This window comes from Camelina sativa, chromosome 18, assembly GCF_030686135.1.
Source record: "Camelina sativa cultivar CO46 ecotype springtype chromosome 18, ASM3068613v1".
Taxonomy (NCBI): Eukaryota; Viridiplantae; Streptophyta; class Magnoliopsida; order Brassicales; family Brassicaceae; genus Camelina; species Camelina sativa.
The window spans coordinates 15,235,908-15,248,215 of record NC_141897.1 but is presented as its reverse complement, the minus strand read 5'-3'; the positions used below and the strand labels follow the sequence as shown (position 1 = coordinate 15,248,215).

Below are 12,308 nucleotides of genomic sequence, written 5' to 3'. Positions count from 1 at the left end.
TCGTCTCTTTTCTAAGAAGAGGTTTTTTTATTGTGAAGTTTATGCTTGGCTCTCTGCTTCATATCCATTTGCTTTTAGGTGGAAGTTGCTGGTGATGGTAAGCTCTGTAGATGAGTGCCGTTTCGGTTCCTTAATTTGAAGCTCATCGAAGTGGTTTTGTTTTGCTCATTGTCTCTACGTGTACGAACATGGAGGATGTCAAATTACTTTATTATGGTTTCTATCTAGGTGCTCATTGACGCTTCAATCGCTGCATCTGAAAGTGTATTGAGGTTCTGAATTGGACATTTGCTTGTCAGGTTATGAAGTCTGGTTCTTGGTTTGGAGAGATCATCTCTCATTGAGATAGGAGGAGGCAGTTGTTGATGTTTTGGCCGTGGGAAACATTGGTACAACTCATTCGCTGAAACTTCAGAAGATGAGATCGATTTGTTTGTTTAGACCTCGTATTTTTCTTCGATATTATTGTTAGTTTGCCTCTGTTCTTAGTTGTTGGGTTCGTTCTATTTTGTTTTAGGCTTTCAACTTCTCTATTAAGTATTTCAAGTTGTTTCTGTCAGTCGGTTTAGGCTCCCTTTTATGGGCTTTAAAATCCAGAGATATTTCTGTTTTCCGCTGGCTTCAGATGTATTTCATAATGTATCCTTCCAAGTTTAATCAATAACATAAGAAAAAAGTAAGCTCTATATATATACAGATGTAGCTATGGAGCGTATCTCAAGAATCACAACAACTCTATTTTTACTCTTTCTCCAAAAAAACCCACATTGAACCAAAAAAAAATTTGTCTCATTTCTTTCTAGGCTTCTAGCATTTTTTAAGGTGAGGTTAATGTTTTTTATTTCTCTTTATTATTATCTGTCTTGTTCAAATAATCTTTTGTTCAAATAATAATAGTTTAATTAATTTTTTTTGTATTAATATCTTAATTAGAATAAGCTTATAGATAATCTATTAACTGTGATACTCCGGTTTGCGGAGAGGTTTAAAAGAATTGATTTGGCCACCTATGTCACCAATATTCACTTATCATTTCGGTAAAGGATCCTAAGAGAACTCTAGAGTTAATCGTGCTTGAGTTGGAGTAGTCTCAGAATGGGTGACATTGCGGGAACTGATTGTCGGAAGTGTGCGAGTGAGGACAAAACAAATGGAAAGATCATGTGGTGATTTGTAGAGACGATAAACAAGTCTTTAAAGCCTCCCGAAGTAGCAAACTGACTGTCGGATATAGATAGGCTCACAGACATAGTGAGAGGACGTAAGGCCCATTAAGGAAAGTGTGCCCATAGACTGAGAGTGGACATGGGTCCCACTAAAAGGTGGTGGTCGGGACGTTACATTAACACTCTTATTAAATCTATTAAATATATATATATTTTTAGTTTAAACTCATAACAATTAAACATATGATTCACTGTTTATTAATTTATTTTTTGTAATTTAAAATTTTGTTATAGTAGTAGTAGGTTATATATTTCATTAATTTTTAAATAGATACATATATTTACTACAAATAGTGTTTATTAAATATTTAATTTCAAATATAGTAGTTCTATGTACAAATTCAACTTAGTTATTTTGAGAATTTTATTTTAATTCTATTTGTAAAATTTAAGTTTAAAAATGTTCAAAAAATTAGTTTAGTAATATTAACAAAAATAATTACAAATTTGCTCATGCAAATTGTACTCTTGTTAATTATTATATATATTTATATTTGCTCTCATAGTAATGTTTACTACTGTTATTATTTTCATAGTAATTTTTTAAATTATATTGGATATATCGTAATTGTTTTATTATATTTAACATAGTTATTTCATCTAATCGTTGACGAAACACAAACCCTTCAAGTCGAGGAACTTCTAATAATCCAAAAACATTTTAACTCCTCCAACATAGACAATAGTTCAGGTAAATATATGTTTTGCCTTTTTCAAAAATATTATATAATTTTATATAATAATTAAGATTGTGTAAACGATATATGTAAAACAAAGACAAGTACAAATGGTCACACATTCAAGAAAAAACATTAATTCAATTATTTGACGAAGCAATTACCATATCTAATTACACTCTTAACAATCCTGCTGCGATCAGTAGAGAGTATATGGTTAGAAAGTTCAATCGAGTGTTCAACATGGATATAACTTATGATTTCTTCAAAAACAAGCTTGATGAATTCAAAAAAAAATCAAAAAGTGGGATAACGGTTGATTATGATACATCTATGATATATGCATCTGAATCATGGTGGACGGACCAAGAGTTTGTAAGTACACATTATCTTCGTACATATCAATTTATGTATCAAAATTTAGTTATAAACCTAATCCACTTTAATTTTAGGGCTGCAAATTAACAAAAAGCTTAAACCGAAAACCGACTGAGTTTTGGGATGTGATGAAACGATGTCTCGCATTACATGATGTTCAATCACAATCTCAACACCCGACTCGTAAAATAAGAGAAGAATTGCTTAACGAGCATGGAGATGGTGATGATGATCATTATGACTCAGAAGCTGATAGTGATGACGAAAGAGAAACACAAGTGTCTGAGACGCAAGAAGAAGAAAAAGAAGAAGTGTATTGTGCTTCTAGAAGCGAACAATGAAGTAGACTAAATATGCAGTCAACTGCTAGATGTGGGAGTAGCTTACAAATATCTGGGCGAAGCTCCTGAGTTTCTATTGGAAGTGGTTCACAAGGAAATCATATGCGACAATCATTTGAAACAACTATACAAGACACCATTGCTCAGAGAATTTCAACGACAAAGTTTTCAACAACTTTGTCCCGATTGTTTTGACCAAGATAATTATGACGAATTTTAAAAAGCATAAGCAATATTTGTTGCGCTAGATCTACCCAAGTACACAAAAGTTTATTGGGTAACTACAATTGTTAGAAGATATGACTGGTGTTTCATGGAACAACCAAGATGTGTCCAAACAGTTAAGCTTAGGTCATTCATTTGGGAGTCCGCATTTAGGAGGTCTATCATCTGGTAGTCCATCATCTGTGGGTAATAATTAGAAGGGAAAAATCCACTTAGTTGTTGGGGTCATGGTTATCTACAATGGGGCACACCACCAAATGCTCATCCATAATGGATCACACCTCCAAATGTTCCACAAATGGCTCTTGGTGGTATGAGCATTGTTCATGAAGCCAATCCAAATGAAGATGATTCAACTCCTGTTCGTCAGAGAAACTCCAAATAGATCGTTGGGCAAAATTTGGTGTTACTAAGTGGGTGGATTAAATATGGAACAAATAGCATCATTAATTGGCAGAAACCAAAAAGGTGATTCATATTGGGTTAAAATTGCTGAGTACCGTAATGAGCAGGACTCATTTGATACTCCGTGTGATGGAGTTTCATGTAGAAATCACTGCAACTACATTAACAAAAGCTTTGGAAAATGGGTTGGCGCTTACAATAACGCTAAACATATGCAACAGCGCATGAATTTTATGTATTGGCAAAAGCGCATGAATTTTATTCAAATTCAAGTAATGGAAATTTCAAATATATAAAAAAGTGGCTCGCAATCCGTGATCAACCACATTATGATAGTCAAGTATGAGTAAATACTGGCTCTGGAAGGAATGGATCTCAAGAGAGTGATGCTAGCGACTCCAATTCTGTAGGATCTAGTGTTCGTCCAATTGGGAGGGATACTGCTAAGGAAAAGGCTAATAAGAAAAGGTAAAGGTGCAGTCTTGGAAGTGGTCAACGAAGAATGGAAGGAATTAAAAAATTAAAGACGCAAGAACTGGATAACCATGTTGCAAAAGGAGACAAACCAATTGATTAAGGAACAGACGCTGGCTAAGAAGATGAAGATGTATCTCAAGCTAACTAAAAATGAGCATCTCGACGACAAGGGCAAAGAGCTGTTGCAGAAGTTGAACCACTATTTATTTTGAAACAAATTATTGTCAAGTACTTATATGTGTTTTGTCACTTCATATTTCAATAATATGTGTGTTGTCATTTTCTCCTTTAGTAATGTGTGCTTGTCACTTACTCCTTCAATAATTTTTGTTTGTCATTTTCTTCTTTAATAATTTGTACTGTCTCATTATGCTTTAATAATGTGTGTTTGTCACTTTTTTCTTTAATAATTAATTGTCACATTATGCTTAAATAATGTAATCCGTGAATTTTGACTTTTGGTGAGAAAATCTTATCCTTATATGTGATTTTTTTTTCAACCAATTAATTCGAACTCAATTTTTATATAGAAAAATTCTTATGTTCATCCCTAGGGGTGAACCACTCTCATTCACCCCCTCATTATTAACCAATCAAAACACAACAAACTGTCATGTTATGTCATATTTATAAAATAAATCAAAACTAAAATAAAAAAGACAAAACAAGTTAAGGAAACCAATTCTGTAGATTTTTTATAAGAAAATTATGTTGGTTTAGGTTTATAAAATAAAGATTAGAGTTTAGATTTTACAATTAAATGAAATCATATGTCGGTTTGGGTTTACAAAAGAGTGGTTAGAGTTTAGGGTTTAGATTTTACAATTAAATGAAGTTATATGTCAGTTTGGGATTACAAAAGAGTGGCTAGAGTTTAGAGTTTAGATTTTACAATTAAACAAAATTATATGTCGGTTTGGGTTTACAAAAGAGTGCTTAGGGTTTAGATTTTACAATTAAACAAAATTATATGTCGAATTGGGTTTATAAAATAGTGGTTAGGGTTTAGATTTTACAATTAGAAAATTGTATTTTAATTTGGGTTTATAAAAAGAGTGATTTGAGTTTAGATGTTATAATTTAAAACTATAATATACAGAATTCATTTCCTTAATCAATAATTTGTTTCCTTAACTAAGAGGGGGTGAATAAGAAAGGTTCACCCCTAGGTTGAACCCAAGAATTGTCCTTTTATATATATATATATAGGGACTCTTTCTTAGATGCAGTCATCACATGTGTTGAACAAGTAGCTGAACTACTTTAAGACGGATTTCCTGATGGACTTCTTGAACTACTCTCTAATGAGAGAAACAAGGAAATATTGATTGCCAAAACAGATATCTTGCTAAAAATCCAAGATCCACAATTTATTCATCATCATCACCATTGATTTTGATTTCTCCATAATGGTGATTGATTTGTAATTAATTTAACACATAATTGTAATTAATGTTAATTATACCATTTAAGAGCTATAAAAAAGCTCATGTGTTTCGTTGTAAAGATATAGAAGGTTTTTTGGAAAATAAAAGAGAGAGTTTTCTCACTTTGAAGCTTAGGATTTGTTTTTGTTTATCTAAGTTAGGTGGATTTCCGTACTTAGTAAACGTTTGTTCATATCTCATTTTGAGCGAGTCATCAAGGCATAGAGCTTGTGCTGTATCAGAGAGTCTTAGGATCGAGTTTCACACGTCGTGGACCAGAAATAGGAATACCTAAAAAATGTAGATGTGGTGAAGCAGTTGTAATCAAGACTTCAAAAACATTGAAGAATCATTGTTGTCCTTATGACTCAAAGGAGAATAATGGACATTTGTTTAAATGGACCGATATATCTATGGTGGAAGAAAAGAAAGGGGTTGAGAGTGTTGTTGGGAAGATAAAAGTAGATGTGGGAAGCTTAGATAAATACTTACATGATGTGGAACTTGAGATGGAGAGTCTAGCAATGGAGACACACACATGTAAGGTAGTATCCAAGAGCTACAGAAATGAAATCCAAACCATCAAATGATTTCTTCACTAGTAGTTTCACCCTCTTATACTTCATTTCCTTGCTTTTTTTTTTTGGAGACTCATTCTTGCCTTTGATTCGTTTTTGATTCGTTTTTGCTTCTTTAACCTTTAGTTTTCTCTATAGGTGGTGGTTGAAGGTCTTGTTTCACCAGATTTATTCTAAAAGTACATATCATTAACTCCCATATGTGGCTCATTGTATTGAGTAACCCATCTTAATGTCAATAACCAGTCAGAGTTAACAAAATCTTCAAGCTTCTGATTTTTCTTCATTCCAATTATTCTCAAAACATGATGACAATGAATCTCTGTCATATTCCACCTTCTACATGCACATGTTTTTGCATTCATATCAGCCTTGAAACCATGATGAACATGTTCACCCACTTCATAATGACCATTGCCAAATGGGATTACCTGACAATACTTCATGTGTTTCTGCTCTTTTTTTATTTTTTTGGTCACTTTCAAAGTGAATTTTCCCTTATGCTTTTCAGTTTTCTTTCTTCTCATATAATTCCGGATCAAGCATTGTCTTCTTATGGTCTCTAACATTGCTACCAATTGCATCTCTCTTGCTTTATTGATAGTACTGTTGTACAACTCTGAGAAGTTGTTCGACAAATCTTCACACAGTGATGTGCAGTTGACGAAAACACGACTACAATTGTGAGGATTCATCATCATCACTACCTCATAAACACCTTGATCAAACTTGTTCAGTTCTACAATGGCTTTGTTATAGTCTGCATCATTGAAACTTTTTGAAAGATTCCAAAATAGGCGTTCTCCAAAGATTCCCATATATGTGGCGAGCACACATTCGATGTTATACTTTGGGCAACTCTTGTTCCACAACAATAAGCAAACTCTATCATAACAAAGTTACATATTAGCATTAGAATTTGATCTTAAACTCATATTATATATTATCATTACAATTAGATGAAGTTAACTTACCTTCTGCTTGTCTAAGATGATACTAAACCCCTCTCCATCTTCAAGATTCAAGTATGTTTTTAGAAGTTTTATAAATCAAATCCAACTATCCGTATTTTCAATTGGCACAATACCCCATGCAACAAGATAGAACTAGTTATTTCCATCTCTTCCTATAGCTGCCAATAATTGATCTTTGACATTGTTCTTCAAGAAGCAACCATCTATCCCAATTATTGGTCAACAATAAGCATTAAATGTCTTCCGGAGTCATGCCAAGCAGACGTAGAATCTGTCAAACTTTTCAATACCATCATCAGTTCTCATTGTCCCCACCTCCACAATTGATCTGGGATTAGAACTATCAAAAACAAGAATCAAAGTTAATAGTAAACAATCAAAATGTAACAAGAAGAAAAGTTATAAATAGGAGATGAACTTACTTAATGAGTTCTAGACGGTAGTCCATTAGTCTAGCAAATTTTTCATCAAGTTCAACTTGTATGGTTGACCAAGTTGTAACAGTCCTATCTTGCAGTGCCTTCGACTTGTCATTATGATTTCTCTTAATGTCCTTCAATAATAACTTAGCAATGACTTCATCCTTCAATAATAATTTAGCAATGACTTCATCCTTCATCCTTCAATAATTACTTTGCTAAACTTATTTGGAAACATGAACTCATCATCCTATGACATGAAATTATTTGGGATACATGTTGTTTACTTTTTGAAAAGAACAGTAGATATAGAAGTTGCAACCACCACCAAGAGCGCATCTCACTTCAGATTTTCTCGGAATCCCATCTTGTGTATTTCACATTAGATTATGACTTAAGAGCATAATCAACCACAACTTCCTTGAATAGAGGTATGCTGTCAAATACTTGCCCCAATCTCATCTCACCACTGCCTTTTTTTACCTAATATATTTTTGGCCATCATCTGAATTTTGAGGAGATGGCTCTGAATCACAAACAGCATCTTCATCATCACCACCTCTGACATCATCATCATCGCCTCTAACATAACCTGCTCTATCATCATTGTTTTCTTCTTAACCATTACAATCATTGCTTGCTTCAGCAGATATATGCTCATTATCTGCTTCAAGAGCTCTATCATCATTACCTGCTTCAGAAATCTCATCCTTTTCCACATAGCGCTCAACTGATTTATTCAATATCGCAGCTTAGACACATTCTTTTGGAATTTTCTGATCCATTATACAGCAGCTTCAACTCTGTAAACATCTCATATGGAAGTTTGTATCAGATCCTATGCCCAAACAAAGATACCCAACAAACTCCACCATGTTTGAAAAAACTGCTTTCGGCTTGTATTCAAAAGTGTGAGTCTCACCTCCTTGATATGTAATCACATTACCTTCTCCAATAAAAAACTTTCTACCATGGTAGATCTGGAGAGTAGCATCATTAGAGCTGAAAAACAAAAGAAAATTGTGTGAATTTCAGAATTTGACAATAGAACAAGGATTTTTTTACTCCCCAACACAAACTGAAATTACATAAAGAGACCCACTAATTATCTATCATGCTATGCAAATATTCTGCCACAAATACTAAATGCTCAAACTATCTATCAACATTTACCATAAAAACGCAAGAACAGATGAAAAATGAAAAAAAAAAATAGAAAGGTTAATCTAATATTTAACTTCTAGGAATTGGCTCTTCGACTCCCATCTCAACGTCAACATTGAGGTTCATCGCTATTAACTTCAGACACAATAAGCTTTTCCGATTAACCGGAAATCAGCAAAACCCCAAATTCTAGGGTTTCTTCTTTAGCGAGAAAGAGACACGAATTGAGAAAGAGAGAGTTTTGGGACAAATGCAAAACGACGTCGTTTCAGGCAAAATTTCTCATTCTCAATCAATGAAATCTCCAACTGTTCATCAGGTCAATCAACACATGCAATCTCCAACTGTTCATCATTGGAATATGGTGGAAATAAATCTCCAATTATTGAGCATGATGTTCTCCTTCTTCATACATAGGTCAGGAGGCATATTATATATTGTATTATTCATGTTAAATAGATTGAATCCATTAATGGAAAGTCCAAGCCGGATGTTTCTTTGTTCAGCTGCAAATGACGGATATTGGTCATTCATTTGATCCCATGTGGCAGAATCTACAGGGTGACGAATTTTTCCATCAGTGCTCTTTTCGCTGAAATGTCACCTTAAGTCCTTAGACATTTCCTCAGACGTATACATCCTCTTCAGACGTGGGATTCTCGGAAATTATTGTAGTACTTTCTGTGGAACACCCTTCTTTACTTCCTGTGTTCGCATGTTACTCTTCCATATTGAAACCTTGCATTTCGAACAGTTGTCAAGCTTATTGCACTTCTTTCTCAAAAGACGGTAGTCATTTATGCAAACATGAATCTTTTGATAACCCATATCAAAAAACTTTAGAAATTTCTTCACATCATATAATGACGTGTGAAGTACATTATCTACCGGTAACATCGCAGGCAACGTCTCGAGGAGATAATTGAAGCTTTTTTCTGACTAACCATTCTGTTTCTTAATCATAAACAATGATTCAGTGGTTGATAGCTTGCTATGAGAAACACAACTTGGATATAATGGTGTTTCTGAATCAACTAACTTTGCAAGGAACTCATCGTCTAGCTTGTCTTCACCCTCAGCAATTTCACATTTCTTTACCAACTCTTCATCTAAATACTCAGCAGTTTGATATAACCAACACATCTCCTCGTTCCACTGGTTTACTTTCTCAAAATCAGTCCCCAAGTTCACTTCTCCATGATGATACCAATCCTTACAGAGTTTGTAAGCCTCATCCATTCCTCTTGTTACTAGGTGATCAACAACAACACTACTCGTATGTCGATCTACATTTTGACAGTCAATACAAGGACATATTATCATGTCATTGTCTCCTAAAGCATCTGTCACTACTCGAATCTTCTACGCACCCCTCTCGTAAGCAGCAACTCTTCAATGCATTTGAATGAAGAGAAAATAGAAACAAACAAATCATAAAATCTCTACTCCCCTACTTAAACAAAACTGTATATATAATTTATTTCCATACCTGCAAAGATGACCATGCCTTGTCCATCTGTATATGTTCTAACCTTTATTCAACCATAAGCAATACAATTCAAACACATAAGGAAAGACATGCATATCAAAAGACAGTTGATTTGAAATGAATTTATAAAACTAAAATGTGATTTTAGAAAACAAAATGAAATTTTACCACAAAACACAAACATTCTTGATTTTAGAAAACTGAAATGAGATTCTAAGCTAAACATTAACAAAAAATCTATCACAGATAAGAGAAACCAGCAATAAGCAGAATGGAAACTTGAAATTTAAGATTTCAAGCTAAACATTAAGGAAAAAACTAACAGAGATTACTTACAGATTCATTGATGATGTTTACCTTGCTTCTCTTGCTTATAGATCCTCTTCGTTATCAAGAGAGCTTGAAACCTCACAATAAGAGAATTAAATTAGGGTTACGGTGACTGAAATGAGAGCAGCTTGAATGAGAAATCAATCGAAGTGGGTAACCATGTTTTTTATGAAATAGAACATAATGAGATCCAAAACAAGAACTCGAGAAAACAGACAAAAAAAACCCAGCTCCGGATGAGATCTAAGTCGAGACACCCAGCCCAGAATGAAATCAATGTCGATGGTTGTCGAGATTCTCACTAGTGGTGTCGGGATTCGCCAAGAAGGAGAGTGTTGTCGTTTGAGGCAAAAGAGGAAACCAAATTTTTTTGTTTTTTGTGTTCGCGGTCTTATAAAATTTCACTAAGTGTTGACGGTACAGAGTGATTTTAGCTTCCCATTTTGCTATCATTTGTCTTAGTGTTTATCAAATGCTATGATATAGTTACAAAATCATGGGTACCATCTTTAATAGCAATTGTGAAATCTGCGCTATGGTATAGTGCTATGAATGCACTTTTTTGTTGTCGTAAAATGATCATTGTGAATTGTGACAACGTGGCTGCAATTCACATACACATTGCTTTCAATTTGGTCTTTAGTGAACTTACCAAGCATATTAAAGTAGATTATCATCATATCCATTAGAAATTCAAGCTTAACATCACAATTCCTACTTACACAATAAGTCGATTAGCATGTTCACATCTTCACAAGCTGGAAATTCAAAGGTGTGTAACTTCATTCACGTAAACTGTAGCTTGATTGAAATTACCCCGCCAACCTTGAGAGGGAATGTTAAAATATAGCTATCTACTCGCAATCATAAATGTGGTTTCTTTCTACTCGATGCAGGATGGACTAATTCTCTCTACTCGATGGACTCATTCTCTCTCCTTCACGCAACCTTTTTTGTAATAGCTAGTTTATCTTCATTCTCTACATATTTTGATGTCCTTGTAAATTTCAAGACTGATTATACAAAATTATTTCTGTCTTTTCGCTTATACTTTTCTACTTTTCGCTTATACTTTTGTAATAAGCTTGTAGCTTATTTCACTTAGTTGTGGAGCAGAGTGATAAGCTCTCGAGTAAATGACCATTGAGTGTTGTCAAATGCCTTTGGGACATCGAACTTTGTGGTGAAGCGAGATGTTATGTAGTCTTTGTGGTGATATTGAGCTTTTTTAGAAGTATTCTCAATAACACCATGAGCGCTATCTCTTAGTGGCCCCACGTCATCTCTAGGACCGTAAGCAAATCCTCATCCCATGTTTCGTATGTTACGTACGAAAGATTTTAAAGAGTTGTTTTACAGATCTTAAAAATCACCACGTGATCTTTCCCCATGTTTTCTCCTCACTCATACGATTCCGACAATCACTTCCCTAAAAGTCACCTTTCCTAAAATTGTTCTAGCATAAACACGCCTAACTGTGAAATTGTCTTAGGATGGTTGACCGAAAATATAAGTTCACTTTAGTAACATAAGTTGTCAAATCAATTCTTTTAAACCTTTCTGCATGCACCACCATATATCTTAAAATCGAGTTGTTACAATTCACCCCACTAACAGATTACAACATATTTGTTGCATACCAAGGTTGTCACCGCGACAGTGTTCGTCTTGACTGTACACTCGTTTAGGTTCGGTTATGATGACAAATGTAATGCCACAAATGTGACATCTTAGTGGGCCCCACGTCCTCTTTAGTTCCTTGAGTTTATTCCTATCCGACGTACGTTACGTTTGGCAGACTTTAAATACATGTTTTACCAACTTTACAAATCACCACGTGATCTTTTCCGTGTTTTGTCCTCACTCGAACGGTTTCAACAATTACTTCCACATAGATCACTCATCCTTATATTCCTCTAGCTGAAGAACGCTTAACTATGGAGTTCTCTCAAGATAGTTGACCCAAAAGATTAGTGCAATCTAGTGATATATGTGGCTAAATCAACTCTTTTAAACTTTCTCGCATGCACCACCGTATATCCTGAAACTAGGGTGTTACAATCTCCTTTTGACAAAAACAGTTGGATTTTTGGTAAAAACAATTAATTGATGTGTAATAATCTTGGAGAGGAGTTTGTAGAGGTGGTTGCAACCGTGTTTGATATTTTTGGTATCAACGCGAGGTGAGTGACGTTTTT

At 34.3% G+C, this 12,308-nt stretch overlaps 1 pseudogene; it reads left to right on the top strand.

The window, feature by feature from the left end:
- Nucleotides 1–1,095: 1,095 nt before the first annotated feature.
- On the top strand, nt 1,096–3,118 carry LOC104763392 (uncharacterized; annotated as a pseudogene).
- The last annotated feature ends 9,190 nt before the right edge of the window (nt 3,119–12,308 follow it).